We start from the raw sequence: 16,831 nt of genomic DNA, 5'->3' as shown, positions 1-16,831 counted from the left end.
AATTTTGACTTGCTACATTATCTGTGATCTCCATGGATATGTAGATTCTTATTAGCTTTAACCAGTCTATCTTTGACTGTGAAATATCCCCCAGCACCGTAAGCTGGAGATGAGCTAATGCCTGATTTTGAAGGGCAGGACTAAGGCTCAGGACTTGAAAACCACACACCCCATTACAGCTTCTAGACTGAGAAGGACCTAAAGTCAGAGGGGAGGTTTAAAATTCTCTGCAAACTCTTGTAGGGTGTTAAAGAATGGACTGGGACATTGAGAATAGTTTTTAGCCACATCTGTCAATGAGTTGTTCAGTTGAAGAGTGAGTGCATGAAGATGAATCCCATACTGGTAACAAATTATAGAATGACCTTTTGTTCAAATGATTTTGTTCAGATAATAAGGGCTTTCTTAACATTCCAAAGAACAATTTTACCAACTATGTAAGATCATTTCTGAAATTATTTTACAATGAATCTAGTTATGAATAAATATCTAGAGAATATGTGCATAAACTGTACCATTTGTATTTTCTTCATTTCCTACATATCTTCTAATTTACTGTCTTTAGATCCTGTTCTCACCTTCTTATAATCACTGTTACTCATATTACAGGATATAGACACATTCTTTCACTTTTACATGGTATTCAAGTTAATATATAGCCCTCCCTTTTACTGTTCATTTACTCACTTATTCACTTAACAAATGTTTGCTGAAAGTTTTTTAAGTGCATGGACATAGGAAGCTATTTAAAATGATGGATGGGAAGTGGGATTCAAGATGGCAACAAGAGAAGATTCTGAACTCACTTCCTCCCACGGACACATCAAATCTACAGTACATACTGATCATTTCCCTGTGAAAGTTGGTTGAACTACTTCTCCACAACAAAGAATAAAAAGACTACATTGAGATGAGTAGGAGAGGTAGAGACAAAGTCTCACCAAAAATTCATGACACTGTCATACTGCCTTGTCCAGGTCAGAAAGTGGAGGCAGTTGCAGTGACACTCTGTTCCCTGGCTAGGGCAATTGAGCATCGATAATCATAGCATTCTCTCAGTCCCTTACTAAAGTCAATGACCATGGGAAGTTGCAACTCATATACTGTATCCTGACTGGGGCTGACAAACAGGAGCAGTCATGGCATTCTTCAGCCTCTCTCCTAGGGCAAGCATACACTCACAGTCAAGGTACTCTCCTGTAGCACTGATGCCCCCAGGCCAGATGGTCAAGACATTTTCGCACTTCCTTTTCTGAATCTGGTGAGTATGCCACACCCATACACTTTCCAGCTGCCCTACTAAAGCCAGCAGGTCCACATAAGCCACACAGGAGAAGGAGATGCCATTATTTGCCTGGCCCTGGTGGACAAGGGGGCTGGAGTTCCTAAGCTCCAAGAGATGTTAACAATGAGAAAGATAGTCTTTGGGGGCCACCACCCCCAGGGCACTGCACAGACAGCAGACTGGAACACACCCCCAGTCTCCCAGTGAAAAGGCCTATTTACTTAACCTGTACCTTCTGCCTAACAGGCAGGATTCAGTTTTCCCACACATCTAGAAGTTATGGAGGCACTCCTAGGGAATGTGAACAAAGTGACAGCATCCTGGCACACTTCCTTGGCCAATACCTCCCAGAAAGGAGCTTACCCACACATCTGGAGCCCCAATTATTACAGCTGTCACCCAGGGGTAGCCTCCAGATCTCCTGGTCAAGAGGCCAAGTTAGAGGGTTTACAATTGTGGCCCCATGGACTGTATATATTTGCATATTTTAAAAGCTGCTGCCTAAGGGTCTGGCTTCTCATCAGCCTGAAACTAGGTGCTAAATGAGATACCTCCCCTTGGAACACTGACAGATCTTGGCATATCCTCAACAATAGGAACTTATCAAGAACAAACCAGGCTGTTGATTAAGTGGTAAAATATGACATCAAAAATATAAAATATGAGGGAGGTGAAAATGAAAGGTTTTGGAACGTGTTCAAACTTAAGTTGCTATCAACCTAAATAGACAGCTATACCATAGGGTGTTATATGTGAACCACACCACAAATCAAAAAGTTACAGTAAATACACAAAAGAAAATGAGACAGAAATCTAAATATGACACTGAAGAAACTCATCATACCACAAGGGAAGAAAGAAAAATAAGAAAGTAATAGAAAGGAATAAAAAAACAGCCAGAAAACAAATTTTTAAATGTCACTAAGTACCTACCTCTCACTAACTACTTTAAATGTAAATGGACTAAATTCTCCAGTCAAAGGCTATGGCTGGATGCATAAAAAAAAACAAGACACATCTATAAACTGCCTACAAGAGACTCACTTCAGAGTGAGTGAGATCCAAAGACACACAGGTTGAAAGTGAAAGGGTGGAAAAATATATTCCATGCAAAGGAAATGAAAACTTATGTAACTATACTTATATCAGACAAAATAAACTTTAAAACAAAGACTGTAATAAAAGACAAAGAATGGCATTACATAATGATGAAGGGGTCAATCTAGCAAAAAGATACAATATTTAAAAATATGTGTGCACCCAACAGAGGAGCATCAAAATATATAAAGCAAATATTAGTAGACCTAAGTGAGGAAAGATAAACCCACAAAAACCTGAGGATTAAACGACATGTTACTGCACCACCACCGGGTCATCAAAGAAATCGGAAGAAAAATTTAAAAATATTTAGAAACAAATGAAAATAGAAATATGACATACCAAAATCTATGGGATACAGCAAAAGCAATTCTAAGAGGGAAGTTCATAGCAATACACACCCAACTCAAGAAATAAGAGAAATCTAAAATAAGTTATCTGAATTTACACCTAAATGAATTAGAAAAAGAAGAATAAATGAAGCCCAAAGTCATTAGAAGGACAGAAATGATAAAAATCATAATGCGAACAAAGAGACTAAAAAGACAATAGAAAAGATCAATGAAAATAAAAGCTTGTTCTTTGAAAAGATAAACTTAATTGACAAGCCTTTAGATAGACTCACCAAGAAAAAAAGACAAAACCTCGTGTAAATAGAATCAAATTGAAAAAGGAGAAGTTACAACTGATATCACAGAAATACAAAGGATCATAAGCAAACAATTATATGCAAACAAACTGAACAATCTAGAACAAATGGATTGATTCCCAGAACATACAATCTTCCAAGACTGAGTTAGGAAGAAATAAAAAATTAGAATAGGCTCATTACTAGTAAGAAGATTGAATTAGTAATCAAAAGCCTCCCAACAAACAAAAATTCAGGATCAGACTAGTGAATTCTACCAAACATTCAAAGATTTAACACCTACCCTTTTCAAAATCTGCCAAAACATTGAAGAGGAAGGAACACTTCTAAACTCATTTTACAAGGCCAGCATTACTCTGATACAAAAATAAGACAAAAACATCATAAAAATTATAGGCCAGTGTCCCTAATGAACACAGATACAAAAATCCTTAGCAAAATATTAGCAAACTATACTTTAAATACATTAAAATGATTGTATGGCATGATCAAAAGGAACTTAATTCAGAGATGCAAGGATGGTTCAACATCTGCAAATCAATCGGCATAATACACCAGATTGACAAAAGGAAAGATTAAAATCATATGATCATTTCAACAGATGCAGAAAAAAACATTTGACAAAATTCAGCATCTGTTTACGATTTTTTAAAACTGTCAACAAAGTGGGTACAGAGAAAATGTACAACATAATAAAGTCCTTTTATGACAAACCTACAGCTAATATCATACTCAATGGTGAGTACTCAATCTTCCTCTAAGACCACGAACAAATCGACGATGCGCACTCCTAACACTTTTATTCAGCATAGTACTGGAAGTGACTTTATTGCCTCTTGTCCTGTAACAACCAGCATGTGGTCAAATGTTTTCAAAAGGAATAGAAAACTGGATTTTATCATCTAGTTTTGCTTCCCAATTTTATGTTTTACCATACACTTTGACAAAATAGCAAAAAAAAAAAAAGCTCAAGAAACTCATTAGATTGATTAAAATTGGAAAACTGAATAATGCCAGTGTTTTGGGCATTTGGGTATACCAGAACCTTCATATGCCTGCTAACTTAAGCATAGACTGGTGCAGACATTCTGGAAACAACTTGGTGGTACTTAGTTAAATTAAATGTTCCCTATAGTAAATAGTACTCTTTTCTGGATATAATTCTCAAAAATATTCTCATACAGTGGGGGGGCATCTTCCATGATATTTATTACACTGTTGTTTATGGTGGTGGGAGTCAATCATAGAGACTATCACTGGTGGACAGGTAAAACATAGTAGATGTCAATTATAAAGTATCCTTCAGCAATTAGAAACAAATAGCTGGATGTTTACACAGCTATAGGGGTAGGTCTTAGAAACAATAGGCCATAATGATAAAAAGAAAATAGAGTGATCTATCTAACATAATGATATTTGTATAAACTTGAATGCGTGTCTTATAAAAACATGTGAAAACAAAAAGATATCACCAAACACATTAATATGACTGCTTATGATAGGAGGAAGAACAAGAATGGCAGTGAGAAATAAAGAAATGGGAATCAGAGGAGATAGGTCGATAAAAAGATGGATGGATAGATGATAGGGAGATAGAGAGATGATATACAAGTGAATCAGCCAGTTGGTTGAGAGAAGCCGGTGCAAACTAATGACATGGTGTCATGAGCTAAGATGTATAATTAACAATTTTTTGAGCTTGAAACCCAGAAATAAACTAAAATGGTCCAAGAAAGCTGGTAAGTTTCTAGGGCAATAATCTATTATTGATGTGGCACACTTCAGATTGAGAATAAATCAAAATCTGAGTTGTGGTGTTGCCCAACCTTCACTCTGCCTGTGACACTTACACTTGCCATGAACATCACGTCTGGCTCCTTGAGATGCCTGTCAGTTACCAGCCAACAGTGAGAGCCTAGAATGGGACCAGTGCACTGGCTCTGCATCCTTGGCAGAGGAGGTATAAGCAGCTGCTATATCACAAGCTGGAGTGAGACAGCCACTAGCAGAGAGCGAAGACATCTGAAAGTATCATCCAATTGTCTAGTCGTCCAGCAGAGCCATAGCACACTGCAAACTGCAGTGTCTGACAGCCCAACCTAGTAAATGCGCAAACTGAACAAATAATCATTCTGGAAAAGCTCAGCCTCCGCAGCTTGGGCAAACCCAAGATTAGCCTTCACATGTATCAAAGCAGATTTCCCCACTCTCACTCCTTCTAGCCATTCACCCATATATACTCATAGTTGCAAGTCTCAAGATCACATAGAAATGACAACATTTTACAGCTTTTCAAATAATTCATCCCTCAAAAGAGTCCCTCTTAGAGAACTCATATCAGATGGACGATTATCAGCCCAGGCCTAAGTTATCCAGTATATCCAGCCACTACCTGCATGTGGCCACTGAACACTTGAAATATGACCAATTCAGATTGAGATGTGGAGGCATAGTATGATAAAAGAATGTTAAATATTTCGTTAATAATTTTTACGTTCATTAAATGTTAAGATGATATTTTGGAAATGGTTTAAATAAAATATGTTATTAAATTACTTTCACCTGTTTCTCTATACTTTTATTTTTAAGTAGCCGGTAGTAAATTTTAAATGACATGTGTGGCTCACCTTCTATTTCTATTAGACGGTGTTGGTCTGGAGACTTAAATGTTGATTTACAGCTTATCTTTCAGTTTCGTATTGTGAAATTGAAGCCTAACTATTTTCCCACAAAGGTGTTAGATTCTCTCTTCCAGATGTTACTGTTCAATGGAAGACTCAAAATTGTGCTTGGTCCCCTATTGGTGGTGATTTCCACTAGAAGTTTCTGGCCTTTCTGTTTTTTTAATTCTATCTTTTAGTCTAATTAGAGCATGAGGAAATCACAATAGAACAAGAGGTTCACGTAGGTTGGGGACAGCCTACAAATACCCCGATGATCATCTAAACTACATTAGATTTCCTCAAGTCTTTTGTGCCAAGATATCTTGTAGCATCCAGAAGGTCTCTTCCAGGCTTCTACTTGCAATCCTGGCATGAAATCTCACTGACAATCTAGGATGAAAAAGAAATGAAAACAATTCATACCCAAATATGTCACTTTCCACCATAAAGGAAAGTCAGGAAATGGAATTCATTCACCTCTTAGTCCCAAGAGTCAATGTGATAGGAATTCAAGATTTTTAACAACAAGGTACTCCTTTGAAATTAGGGGACAGGACATGTTTTACTTAGTAAAAATATGGCTTGTGGAATTGAAATCCTGAAATGTCACAGACCTTTATTAACTTGGGAATAGGGCACATTTTCTAGTTTGATTATTATCATATAAATATATCAGTGCTCTTTTATTATTATTATTATTATTATTACTTCCTTCATTTGAGCCTGATCCCTGGAGTCAACCCCCAGTTGTCAGGGGACTTGTTGTAAGTAATGGTCATTTGTGTTTCATAATTATCTTGAATCAACACAATTAGTTCCACATTCTGCTGTTTTCTTCCTAAGGCATCTGTAAACATTTTTTATACAATTCCAGCAAATAGCTTTTGGCAATAATTAAATTTTTCTAATTAAAAAAAAAAAGTAAAGTGGTCCAGGATAGCTATTTTAAATGTGCTTTACAGACCCCTCCTAGAGCATTAGAAAATATTCTTCAAGATGCCATGAGATTTTCTCTTTCAATTATCAACCATGGTTCCATAATTTAGAAAGTCTTTGGTCACAGTTTTAATGTGGTTAAATCAACATAAAGCCTGAAGGACATTTAATTTTTTAAAAAGTACATAATTAAAAAAATTTCCCTGGAATATTTTTATTCATTTCACGAAAAACTGTATTGACACTAGCTATGCATAAGACAATGGATGTGATGGTGTCAGATTTTTCATGTGTATCAGAATTACCTAGATAGTACCTTAGCAGCTCTGGTTCAGTGAATTAAAAGCAAATCTCAATAATGTGTACTTGTAACATCTACCCAAGATGATTCTGAAGTAGGTGAGACTCAAACCCCTACTTTTTAAAAAAGATTATTTATTTATTTATTTATTTATTTATTTATTTATTAATGAGAAACAAAGAGAGAGATAGGCAGAGGGAGAAGCAGACTCCTTGTGGGGAGCCTGATGTGGGACTTGATCCAGGGACTCTATATCACACCCTGAGACAAAGGCAGACACCCAATCACTGAGCCACCCAGAAGTCCCTCAAACCCCCACTTTTTTTTTTAATTTTTATTTATTTATGATAGTCACAGAGAGAGAGAGAGAGAGAGAGGCAGAGACATAGGCAGAGGGAGAAGCAGGCTCCGTGCACTGGGAGCCCCATGTGGGATTCGATCCCGGGTCTCCAGGATCCAAACCCCCACTTTTAAGAAGTACTGAGACAGAGCTTAGGATCCTGTTCCTTAACCTTGAGAGAGGTGTGAAGAATCAGAAGTGGTGATATGTCTTACATAATTTCAGTAAGACTTAAATGATCTAAACATAGTGGTCCTCACTCACCTGCAGCTGGGAAAGCCTGCTTAAGAAGAAGGTGGAAGGGTGGGTGTCATTTTTAAAAAGTCTACTTTGGATTTCTAAGAAGGCTTTCTTCAAGAACTCCTAAAATCATATTTTCTAATAGGTTCTTCATAAACAGGCAAATCTACTAGTGATAAAATCTGCAGACAGGGACTAAGCACGGAAAATGCATTCTCTTCAGGCCACTTACCCGAAAGCATTCAGAGCCATCTGGAGGGTGTGGCCAGCAAAACAGGGTCACTGAACACAGCCATTGTGCTGTGCTCTATCCTAAGCCCCAAGTCCCTTCACCGATGCCATATTCAGATATGCGTTTTGTTTTGTCTTGTTGTGCTGCTTCCCCCCAGGATAAGGTTTGGCAAATTTTAAAAAAGTGTAATTACAGGCTGACAAGGAGGTTTTTCTGGTGTTCTGAGGCCTGAAAACATAAGTGGTGCTGCCTGCCCATAGTCTATAGACATAGGGAGGGAGAAAACCCAGTCTCCTCTCACAGTAGTGAGGGCAGAGGGCTGTAGCACTGAAGGGTCAGCTTTGTGACATTAAACTATGGATTGAAAGTCCTTCTAGATTTGTCACTCCTAGTCTTAACAGGATCCTAACCAGAGAGAGATGAAAATCAGAGCATATCAATAAAATACCGAAGTATATCAATATCAATAACGGTATCATTGAGAATTGTACATCACGAACGTATATCAACAAAACTTGAAAACAATGAAGAACAACACCAATCCCACCTCAGGAATTGAAATCAGTGGCCTCAGCCTATGAGGATGCATTTCCCACAGTGGATTTAGCATCCTGTTTTAAATTGTAGTATTATTTCCTTTAATTTCCCCCCAAATTAATTTCTGGTAATAAAAGGTAATTTTCCTATCCACATTTGGCAATTGTAAGAACATTTAGCCACTTTAAAGTCAGGTGTTGGCTCTGTAAGGAAAAGACAAGAGGTAGTTAAAAATTTGAAGAATATGTCAATTGGTAAAATTAGATAAAAAGTTACGCTGTGTTCTGCCCTACATTTGGACTATCGCAAGTGAGGCAAACTTTTCTAGGCAAACTGCTGAGGACTGCCAATTTAACAAGCTGTTCCATGCTGCAAGGGACATATTTATGGACATACTTTCAACAAGACGTACCTAGTGCTACCAAGCTGTGCTGTACTAAAGAGCAGAAAGAATCAGAACGATAGATGAAAAAAAAAATAAAGGATTTCACACATGGGTCCTATTAAAATCAGATCAAGTATTCTGAAATTTACAGGCAAAAATATTTAAAATAATGACAGGGTTGTTGCATGATCTCAGAAGAAAACACCCAGGAAATGTAAAAGATAAGATTGACACAGCATGTTTAGCTCAGGCTGTTGTACAACAAGGCTCTTGAAGAGAGAGAGGAAAAGCCAAACTACATTGTGAATCTTCTCATTTTTAATTAGTTGGGTCAACATGACTCTAGCGCTTTTCTCATGGATGTTTTTCAGTATAAAAATTACCGTTCACAGAATCTTTCAAAAAAGATTGATTTCACGTCCCTTTATATTTTGACAGTGCAAAAGTCACCTGAAATGACTACTAGTACTACGAGTACTAGCACTTATTTATTTTGAGAAGCCATTGGCTGTTTCCTATGATAGCACTCCCTATCCTTGGGAGTGTGTTTGGGATACTGATGAGTCAGACTGTTCTCTATTTAAAACTTGTTACCTATTTCTATTTCTGGAAGTAGAGATATCAAATCAACTTAGAGCTCATCTTCTTTGTTCTGGGGGGGAAAATCATCGCTCTGGGAAAAGAGTATGAAAGAATTGTTGGCAGTAGTTTGACAAGAACCTGGAGTGTAGTTGCTTTGATGATTGGCGCTACCCCTCACACATGCAGTAACTTACAACCATCCATTTATTTGACTCTAGAACCTTATAGGAGAAAAATAAACAGGACCAAGAACATTTTACTTTGGTGATCAATGTCACTCTAACATTTTTGATGGTCGTGGGTGTCTGCACACATTCCCACAAAGGGTCAGGTGGTCAGTGTTCTAGGTTTTGCAGGGCCACAGGGTGTTACCACAGGTCCCCAACTCTGCTGTGTGAAAGCAGCCATAGAAGCTGTGTAAACAAATGAGTTTACAAAAACAGTAGCAGGCTGAATGTGGCCCATGGGCTGTAGTTTCATGACCCCTGCACTAAAGTAAATCCAACAGAGGCTGCCTGTAGGAGAAACAAAAGGACCCCTGAGGAGGAAAGGAGAATCCAAAACTGATGACCAAACTCTAGGATCAGGATTGCTGGAGAGGAGGGACTGGCCCTTGGTCCTGAAGCAGCCAAGGCTCAATTCCCTTTTGATGGTCACTCCGGAACTACTGTGTGCTCAGGACAGGGCTGCGGGTGTGAGAACTGAGACTGCTGCTCACAAAGGGCTTTAACCCTGGAAGCTGGGCCTCCTTGGGCAAGCTATCTTCCTCCTTGCCCTGATCCTCATGCTAAGAAACCACCAGTGACCCCATGACAGTCTTGACAGAGCAACCTGACAATAGGCATCGACACCAGCAGAGAAAGGGGCTCTTTTGCAATTTGATCAGATGTTCTAATTTCTTCCTTTATAAAGTGATGGATCTATGGAGACTAAGTTCTGTTTTTTCATTGAAGACCACAGGGGAAGAGGAAGTTAGATAAAATGCAGGTGATATCATTTGAATAACAAAATAAATGTGACCTCATCCTATACCCTAACCTGGTGAGGGGATTACACTGACTATCAATTAATGCTACAAACCAGGAGAGTGTCTCCTCTTTGGTCTCTGGACAAAGGTGTCAGGCTGGGGAGACCCGTGGGTTCAGATTCTCTCCTAAGACAAGGACTATGATGCAGTCAATCATTAAAAGTCTACTTAGGTGGAGGTGAGAATAACTCAATGGATTAAAAAATTTTTAAAAGGTAGGTCAAAAGAAAGTTGGTGCCCAGAGATCTAATCTGTATTCAGTTATAGAAACAAATTATTTCCACTAGCCATTCTAGACGAGACAAATCAGGATTTTATTTGATATTAAAAATAGTTTGAGCCCTTTGGTGCTTCATATTTATACACAATTTAGAGTCTTCACATTGCATATTCATGCACTGCTTTATTTTATCCTGAGAACAATGTGTGAGGCAGGTGGGAAAATTGCTCATATTACTCTTAGTGTTTTTTCAGACATAGTAATTATGACCCCCCCCCCTCCCCCTTACAATGTCAATGATTTGCTTAGGGTTCCAGAAGAACAAGTGCCTGTGGCTGCACTGGTCTTCATCCCAGTCTGTTTATTTCAAATCCCATGTTCTCCCCACCCTACCCACCCCAGCATCTTTACTTGTGCAGCCTCTCAGCCACACCACATCTCTCCTGGTCAAAGGGGGCCCTAGAAGGCGTGCAACAGAGCAGCTCAGATACTCACTGCTCTTGTCTCTGCTGAGCTGAGCTTCCTGGTGTTGCAAACACCTGTTGATGACTTGTTCACTTCAGGCTGTTCTTATTCTTATTGGAATAAGGTAGAAAGAATCACAGAAGGGAAACCAGAGGTCACAGAGCACACAACCAGGGGAGGCGCAAATTCATGGGAACAGTGCTAAACAGAGGTCCAGCACATGCTGTGAAACTGTGGGCATGTGAAATGTTCTCTGTCCTCAATTCCTTTTTCTGTAGGATAATGAAAGTACTTGCTTCAAAGATGTGCAGTGCAGGTTAACTGACTTACAATGTATAAGGTGCTTGAAATGATGCCTAATATACAAGAGTAAGAGACGCAGACATAGAATGGTCTCAAAGGAAAGAAGTCTTGAGCAAGAATCAGCAAAAGGAAGGAGTCTGGTCTGAGTAGATGTGACCAAAAACAAGTTATTTTACCTCTTAGCTTCCTATTTTCTCCTCTCTTAATAGGAGACAACAATATCTATCTAAACTGTTGTAGAAAAGGGATGATAGTGCTTTGTAAAGTACTGGTCAAATTGTAGACTATCTTGGTAATTACCTTCTTTGCGAGGGACTTGTACCACACAGTGCAATTTTAGGACTATGAAACAGAAAATGTCAGAAAGTGATTTATATAAAATGTAAATACAACCTGCTTACCCCTTCTTAAAATTCTTTCCATCACACTTAGAAAAAAAAAGAAAAGAAAAGAAAGAAATGTCATCATCTGCCCCATCTCTAGCTGTCAAAATCCTAAGCATGCAGAGTATTCCAATAATTGCCACCATTTATTGAGTCCTCGCTCTGTACTAGGCCCAGTGAGTTGCATGGATTACCTCATTTAATTCCCATGGAAATGTGGTAAGTAAAACAAACCTAGCTTTACAGATGAGGAATCTAAAATTTACAGAGGTTAAATAATCTGTCCCATGTCAACAGCCAGGAAATAGTGAAGCTGATTTAGCCCAGGTCCCTGTGGTACCAAGGACTACAACTTTAACCAACCACTCTACATATTCCTTCCATTAAAAGGAATCTCTCTCTACTCTGAGATGATACAGTACTTTGCTCATATTCTTTTTTTTCTTTAAGGTTTTATTTATTTATTCATGATAGACAGAGAGAGAGGCAGAGACACAGGCAGAGGGAGAAGCAGGCTCCATGCCCAGGAGCCCGATGTGGGATTCGATCCCGGGTCTCCAGGATCGCGCCCTGGGCCAAAGGCAGGCGCTAAACCGCTGCGCCACCCAGGGATCCCACTTTGCTCATATTCTTTTCAGAGGAATACAATTCTATCTTGAATTATAATCTTTTGAGTACATATCACAGCTAACTGATGGTTTACCAGCTTCCCAGAAAAAAAGGATAAGCTTTGTGCAGCTGCAAACATATCCTAACTGCCAGGCAAGTGCCTGGGTATGATGGGGTAGCAGCATGACAAAGGCCAAAGAGCAAATTCATAACTTGCTTGAGCTTTAGCTGCCTTATATCCGGGAATGAATCCCGACTTCACAGGATTGCTGTGAAGGTTGTCAAATGACAAAAGTAATACAATTTAATAACAAGTCTGCTAACCTTTATTCAGGAAAGACAATGCACGGATTGGAGGAGCACGTTGCCATATAAGCAGCAGGGCGAGGGGAGGGATGCAGAGAGAGCTCTTCTTGAGGGATTTTGGGCAAGCACAAGATTCATAGAGCAGTTAGAAGCAGCAACATGGATACAAGCCATCATTGACTAGGCCAGGGATTTCTTTATAGGGCTCACAGGGCCTATTTTCTAGGGTAAGTCAAGCTATCTAGAGCTGAGGGGGAAGATCATGATTGGTGGATGTCAGGTTTCCCTGTCAGTGAAATGTTTCCCCTAAGTACAGGCCAACTTGGGTTTAGACTCATGACATGGGCCAGGCTATTGGGGTGGCCTCCATTTTATGTGTCCAGATGTACAAATGACCTTTGCCAGGGTCTACTAAGAGAACAAAGTTAAAACCACTGTGTAAACAACAGAGTACTACCCATGTGGTCACAGTTCAAGTTGATTCACTCATATGGAGATCAGAGTGGTGTGTAGGATGGATTGGATCTTAAAAAGAGGTAGAGCCAACAGGGATATAAACACAGCAAGGAGAATAACCCCAACTACCTGCCCAGTTTCCCAGGAAGGTAGACTTTTAAGGAAAGTAATTGACAAAGAAGTAATAGAGAATAAAGAGAAAAATGTGTAAAAGGGAGACAGAAAAGTTACATGTTCTCAGTACTTGAAACCCTAATGGGGCAGCAGGTTGGCCATCTACCTATAACTTCCCCGGGGCCCCAGCTGATCTGCATGTGCTGCTGGGTAACAGGGGAGCAAGTTTGGTGGTTCCCCTGAAGGCTCTTGAACCAGAGAGTGCTACACAAGTGTGAGGTCGCCTGAGCTCCTATTTCACTGCAGAGCCACACAACTGGCATCCTCCTGCCAAAGCCCTGCCTGGGTCACCCCCTTCTAACCAGGCCAAGGTCACTCACCAGAGCTGGGGTTCACTAGCTGGGACTCATCGAGCTCTCCTGTGGCCTACTGTAGCTCCAAACAACTCCAGGTGACTTCTGTGAGACACTGACTATATTCATCAATTCTTAATAAAGTTTCCACCAGGTTTACCAAGGGAGCCTTAAATGAGGGAGAACAGCTTGTTTCCTTGACAGCAAAAATCGACAGCTTTTTTTTTTTTTAATCTTTTGTTGTCTGTCAAGAATTCCATAGAAATAATAGATGCCTAAAAACACAAGGAAACAGCATGCATTTTTTTTTTTTCCCTTCCAACTTCAGGGTTTGCTTCCAAGGAGACTGACAAGAGGAAGGAGGAGGGTTTCTGAGATGCGAGCAGCGGGCCACAAAGCCCCTCCGCGCCAGTGGGGAGCTCGATCCGACTCAAAACTTGCCTTTCCCCAAGTCCAGAAAAGTCTTTGCAGCCCGAGGACCAGCAGGCTGCTGGGGAAGGGGAAGGGGAAGGGGAAGGGGAAGGCGGCTTTCCAAAACAAGCAACCAACCGCACACAAAGGCCGCCGAGAGAGAGGCACGAGTCGGTTGCAGAGCGGAGCTGGGGGCCGCGGCAGGCAGCCCCGACCCGGCCTGCTTTCGGCGGGCCCGCGGGTCCCCAGGGCAGCGCCCCCGCCGCGGGGCCTGGGGCCCAGGAGCCTGCCCCGGGCCGGGCTTCCCTGCGGCGGCCGCCCCGGAGCTGCGGAGCCCTGCGCTCGCGGGCCCATCGATTATTAATGAGCCACCGCTAAAGACCTGCGGAGGGATGCTCGGATCGCAGGGCCCACTCCGCGGAGGGAACAAAGGGCGCAGAGGTGGAGGGCGGGCGGGGGGCGCTGGGGAACTGGGCGAACGTGCAGCTTTCAAGTTCAAAAAGCTTATTTTGCATGAGAAAACACATGGGGACCCGGGGATGGGCGGCAGGCAGCCCCTCCCCCGTCTTTAATATCTGCTCGGCAAAAGAAGTCGGGATTAAAACCACCGGCCTTTGGGACACCTTAAAAAAAAAAAATTAAAAAAAAAAAAACCCTTTCTTCTGTGTCCTTATGTACAAGGGTAAAGAGCAGCTTTCTCCGTCCAAGCGGGGAGAGCTGAAGGGAGAGCTAGCAGTGGGGCGCCCCGCCGGAGCCTCCGTCCTCTGCCCGTTCCCGATTCCATGGCCCGAGGCGGTGGTTTGCATTTTTAGGACAACAGCCGGCTATCTGCAAGCAGGAGACCTCTCGTCAGGCTTCATTACTGCGCACAAAATGACACGAGCGAGCCTGTGGTCACAACTGCGCTTGCGAAGCGCCGCGCAGCCGCTGAGGTCCTGCAACCCGGGCCGCTCCGCGCTGCCCCTCGCCCGAGCTCCGTCTCCGAGCGCAGGGCCTTCCCGTTGTGCCCCCCTGCCCGCCCGTTGGCTTATCCATTGCCAGAGAGGCCGAGAAGAGCCGTGTGCGCCCACTGATCTTTGCAGTTGGGCCCACTCTTTCTTTCCCTCCTTCCCCTGTGATGCGCTTCCTGAGCAGAGGCTCCATCGTCCACCCCCTGATCCAGGCAGGGCGCTCCAGCCAACACGGGAGCTGGGCCCGGAATGCAGACCCCTCTCCTTGCAACTCCTTTAAACCTCCCTAACTGCAATAGTCTTATGTGTCTGGCCTAAATCATAACCGCCCTCTTAAAAAGAAATCCCACAGCCGACAGCTGCGGATAGCACCATTAAATCCCATCTATTAAGAGCTAATGCCGCACAATGTATTTTTTTTCCAACAAGGGTGAATCTGTTTGCCTCAGCCGGAGAGGGGGTCATGATGGTTAGCTCAGCACTGGCACACCAAGGGTTCCAAAGCAATAGGTCAGAATCAAGATATGCAGGTAAGAAGGTGGCTGATTATGAGATTATTTGGAAGAAATTGTTTCAGCAGGAAACATTTGTGTCATCAGCCAGGTAGACTGAACTTGACCTTGAATTTTTCTGAAGCCTCTGGGGTTCGAGTTATATGGAAAACTGGAGGTGAGCCCAACATCTGAATCTTTAAAGAGAGCCACCATCTTTAAAGAGATGTGATGGGGCAGGCTGAAAGCAAATTGCCCGTCACCGGCTAACAGTGAGGTGTGGAAAGGGGGATCATTCTATAAACCAGTAGTTTCTTCTTACCTGTTCCATTTGTTAGGGTATGGGCTCAGCAGCTATTAACAGTCCTCCACCCCACCCCCCACACACATGGCTCACTCACTTTTCCTTTGCTTAGCAGTCCTGAGATGAGCTGGCCAAATTGACAGAGCAAGTCTGCTCCACAAAATTATTTGAATCTAAGTTCCTTCTAACTCATTGACTTAGCAGTTCCTATGGCAATAGTTCTCAAGCTTCAATGCAGTGATTGGTGAAACTTTTCTGTAAAGGACCATATACTAAATATCTAAATGTCTTAGTCTTTGCAGCCCACATAGAGTGTCAATCAAATATTCTTTGTTTTTATTTGTTGTTGTGGCAACTCTTTAAAAATATGAAAACCATTCTTAACTCACCAGCTGTACAAAATCAGGCCACCCAGTGATTTTGGCCCATGGCCATAGTTTGTCAGTCCCTGCTCTAGGGCATCAGAATCACCTCCAGAGTTTCTGATTCATTAGGTCAGGGTGGGATCCAAGAATCTACATTTCTAACAAGTTCTTATGGGATATTCATGCTGATGTTTTGGAGGCCACTCACTGGAAACCAAAGCCCTATCGTGTTGTCTTCCCCTCTAGAGACAAAGCTGAATCTTTTGCACATGCGTGTTCTAGCACAAAAGAAAAGGAAAAAAGAGTCAAAGACAAAGTCTCTTTAAGTATGTGACCAGGAAATTGTACATATCACTTTCACTCACATCCATCCCATTGGCCCAATCTTAGTCCTATGGCCATGATCATCTGCAAAGGAAGTTGGGAAATGTGGACTATAAATGGATGTTCATGAGTCCTGCTACAACTCAAGAGGTTTTATTATTAAGAAGAGGGGGAGAGTTGGCTTTGCAGGACAGTTAGCAGAATCTGCCACAGTAGGAAGGGAGGGACCAGTGGAAGTTCTTTCATACTTTGTCAGGTTGGGGTTTATTGCAGCATCTCTCTGCTATGTTCACAGACCAGAGGGACCTTAAAGTATATAGCGGACAGCTACCACAAGGAGTCATTTAGGCTTCCATTTTCTGAATGTCTGTCTGTCCTAGGTGCCCCTCAGGATGCTAAAAATTCTTTAAAGCCCTTCAGGATTTTTAGTCTTAATGAGTTTCTAGAAATTTGCCAACCATTTGTAGTAAATAATAATAATAATAACATCTATTTCATATTA

This window comes from Vulpes lagopus, chromosome 9, assembly GCF_018345385.1.
Source record: "Vulpes lagopus strain Blue_001 chromosome 9, ASM1834538v1, whole genome shotgun sequence".
In the NCBI taxonomy this organism is placed as follows: domain Eukaryota; kingdom Metazoa; phylum Chordata; class Mammalia; order Carnivora; family Canidae; genus Vulpes; species Vulpes lagopus.
This window is presented reverse-complemented; position numbering follows the sequence as displayed.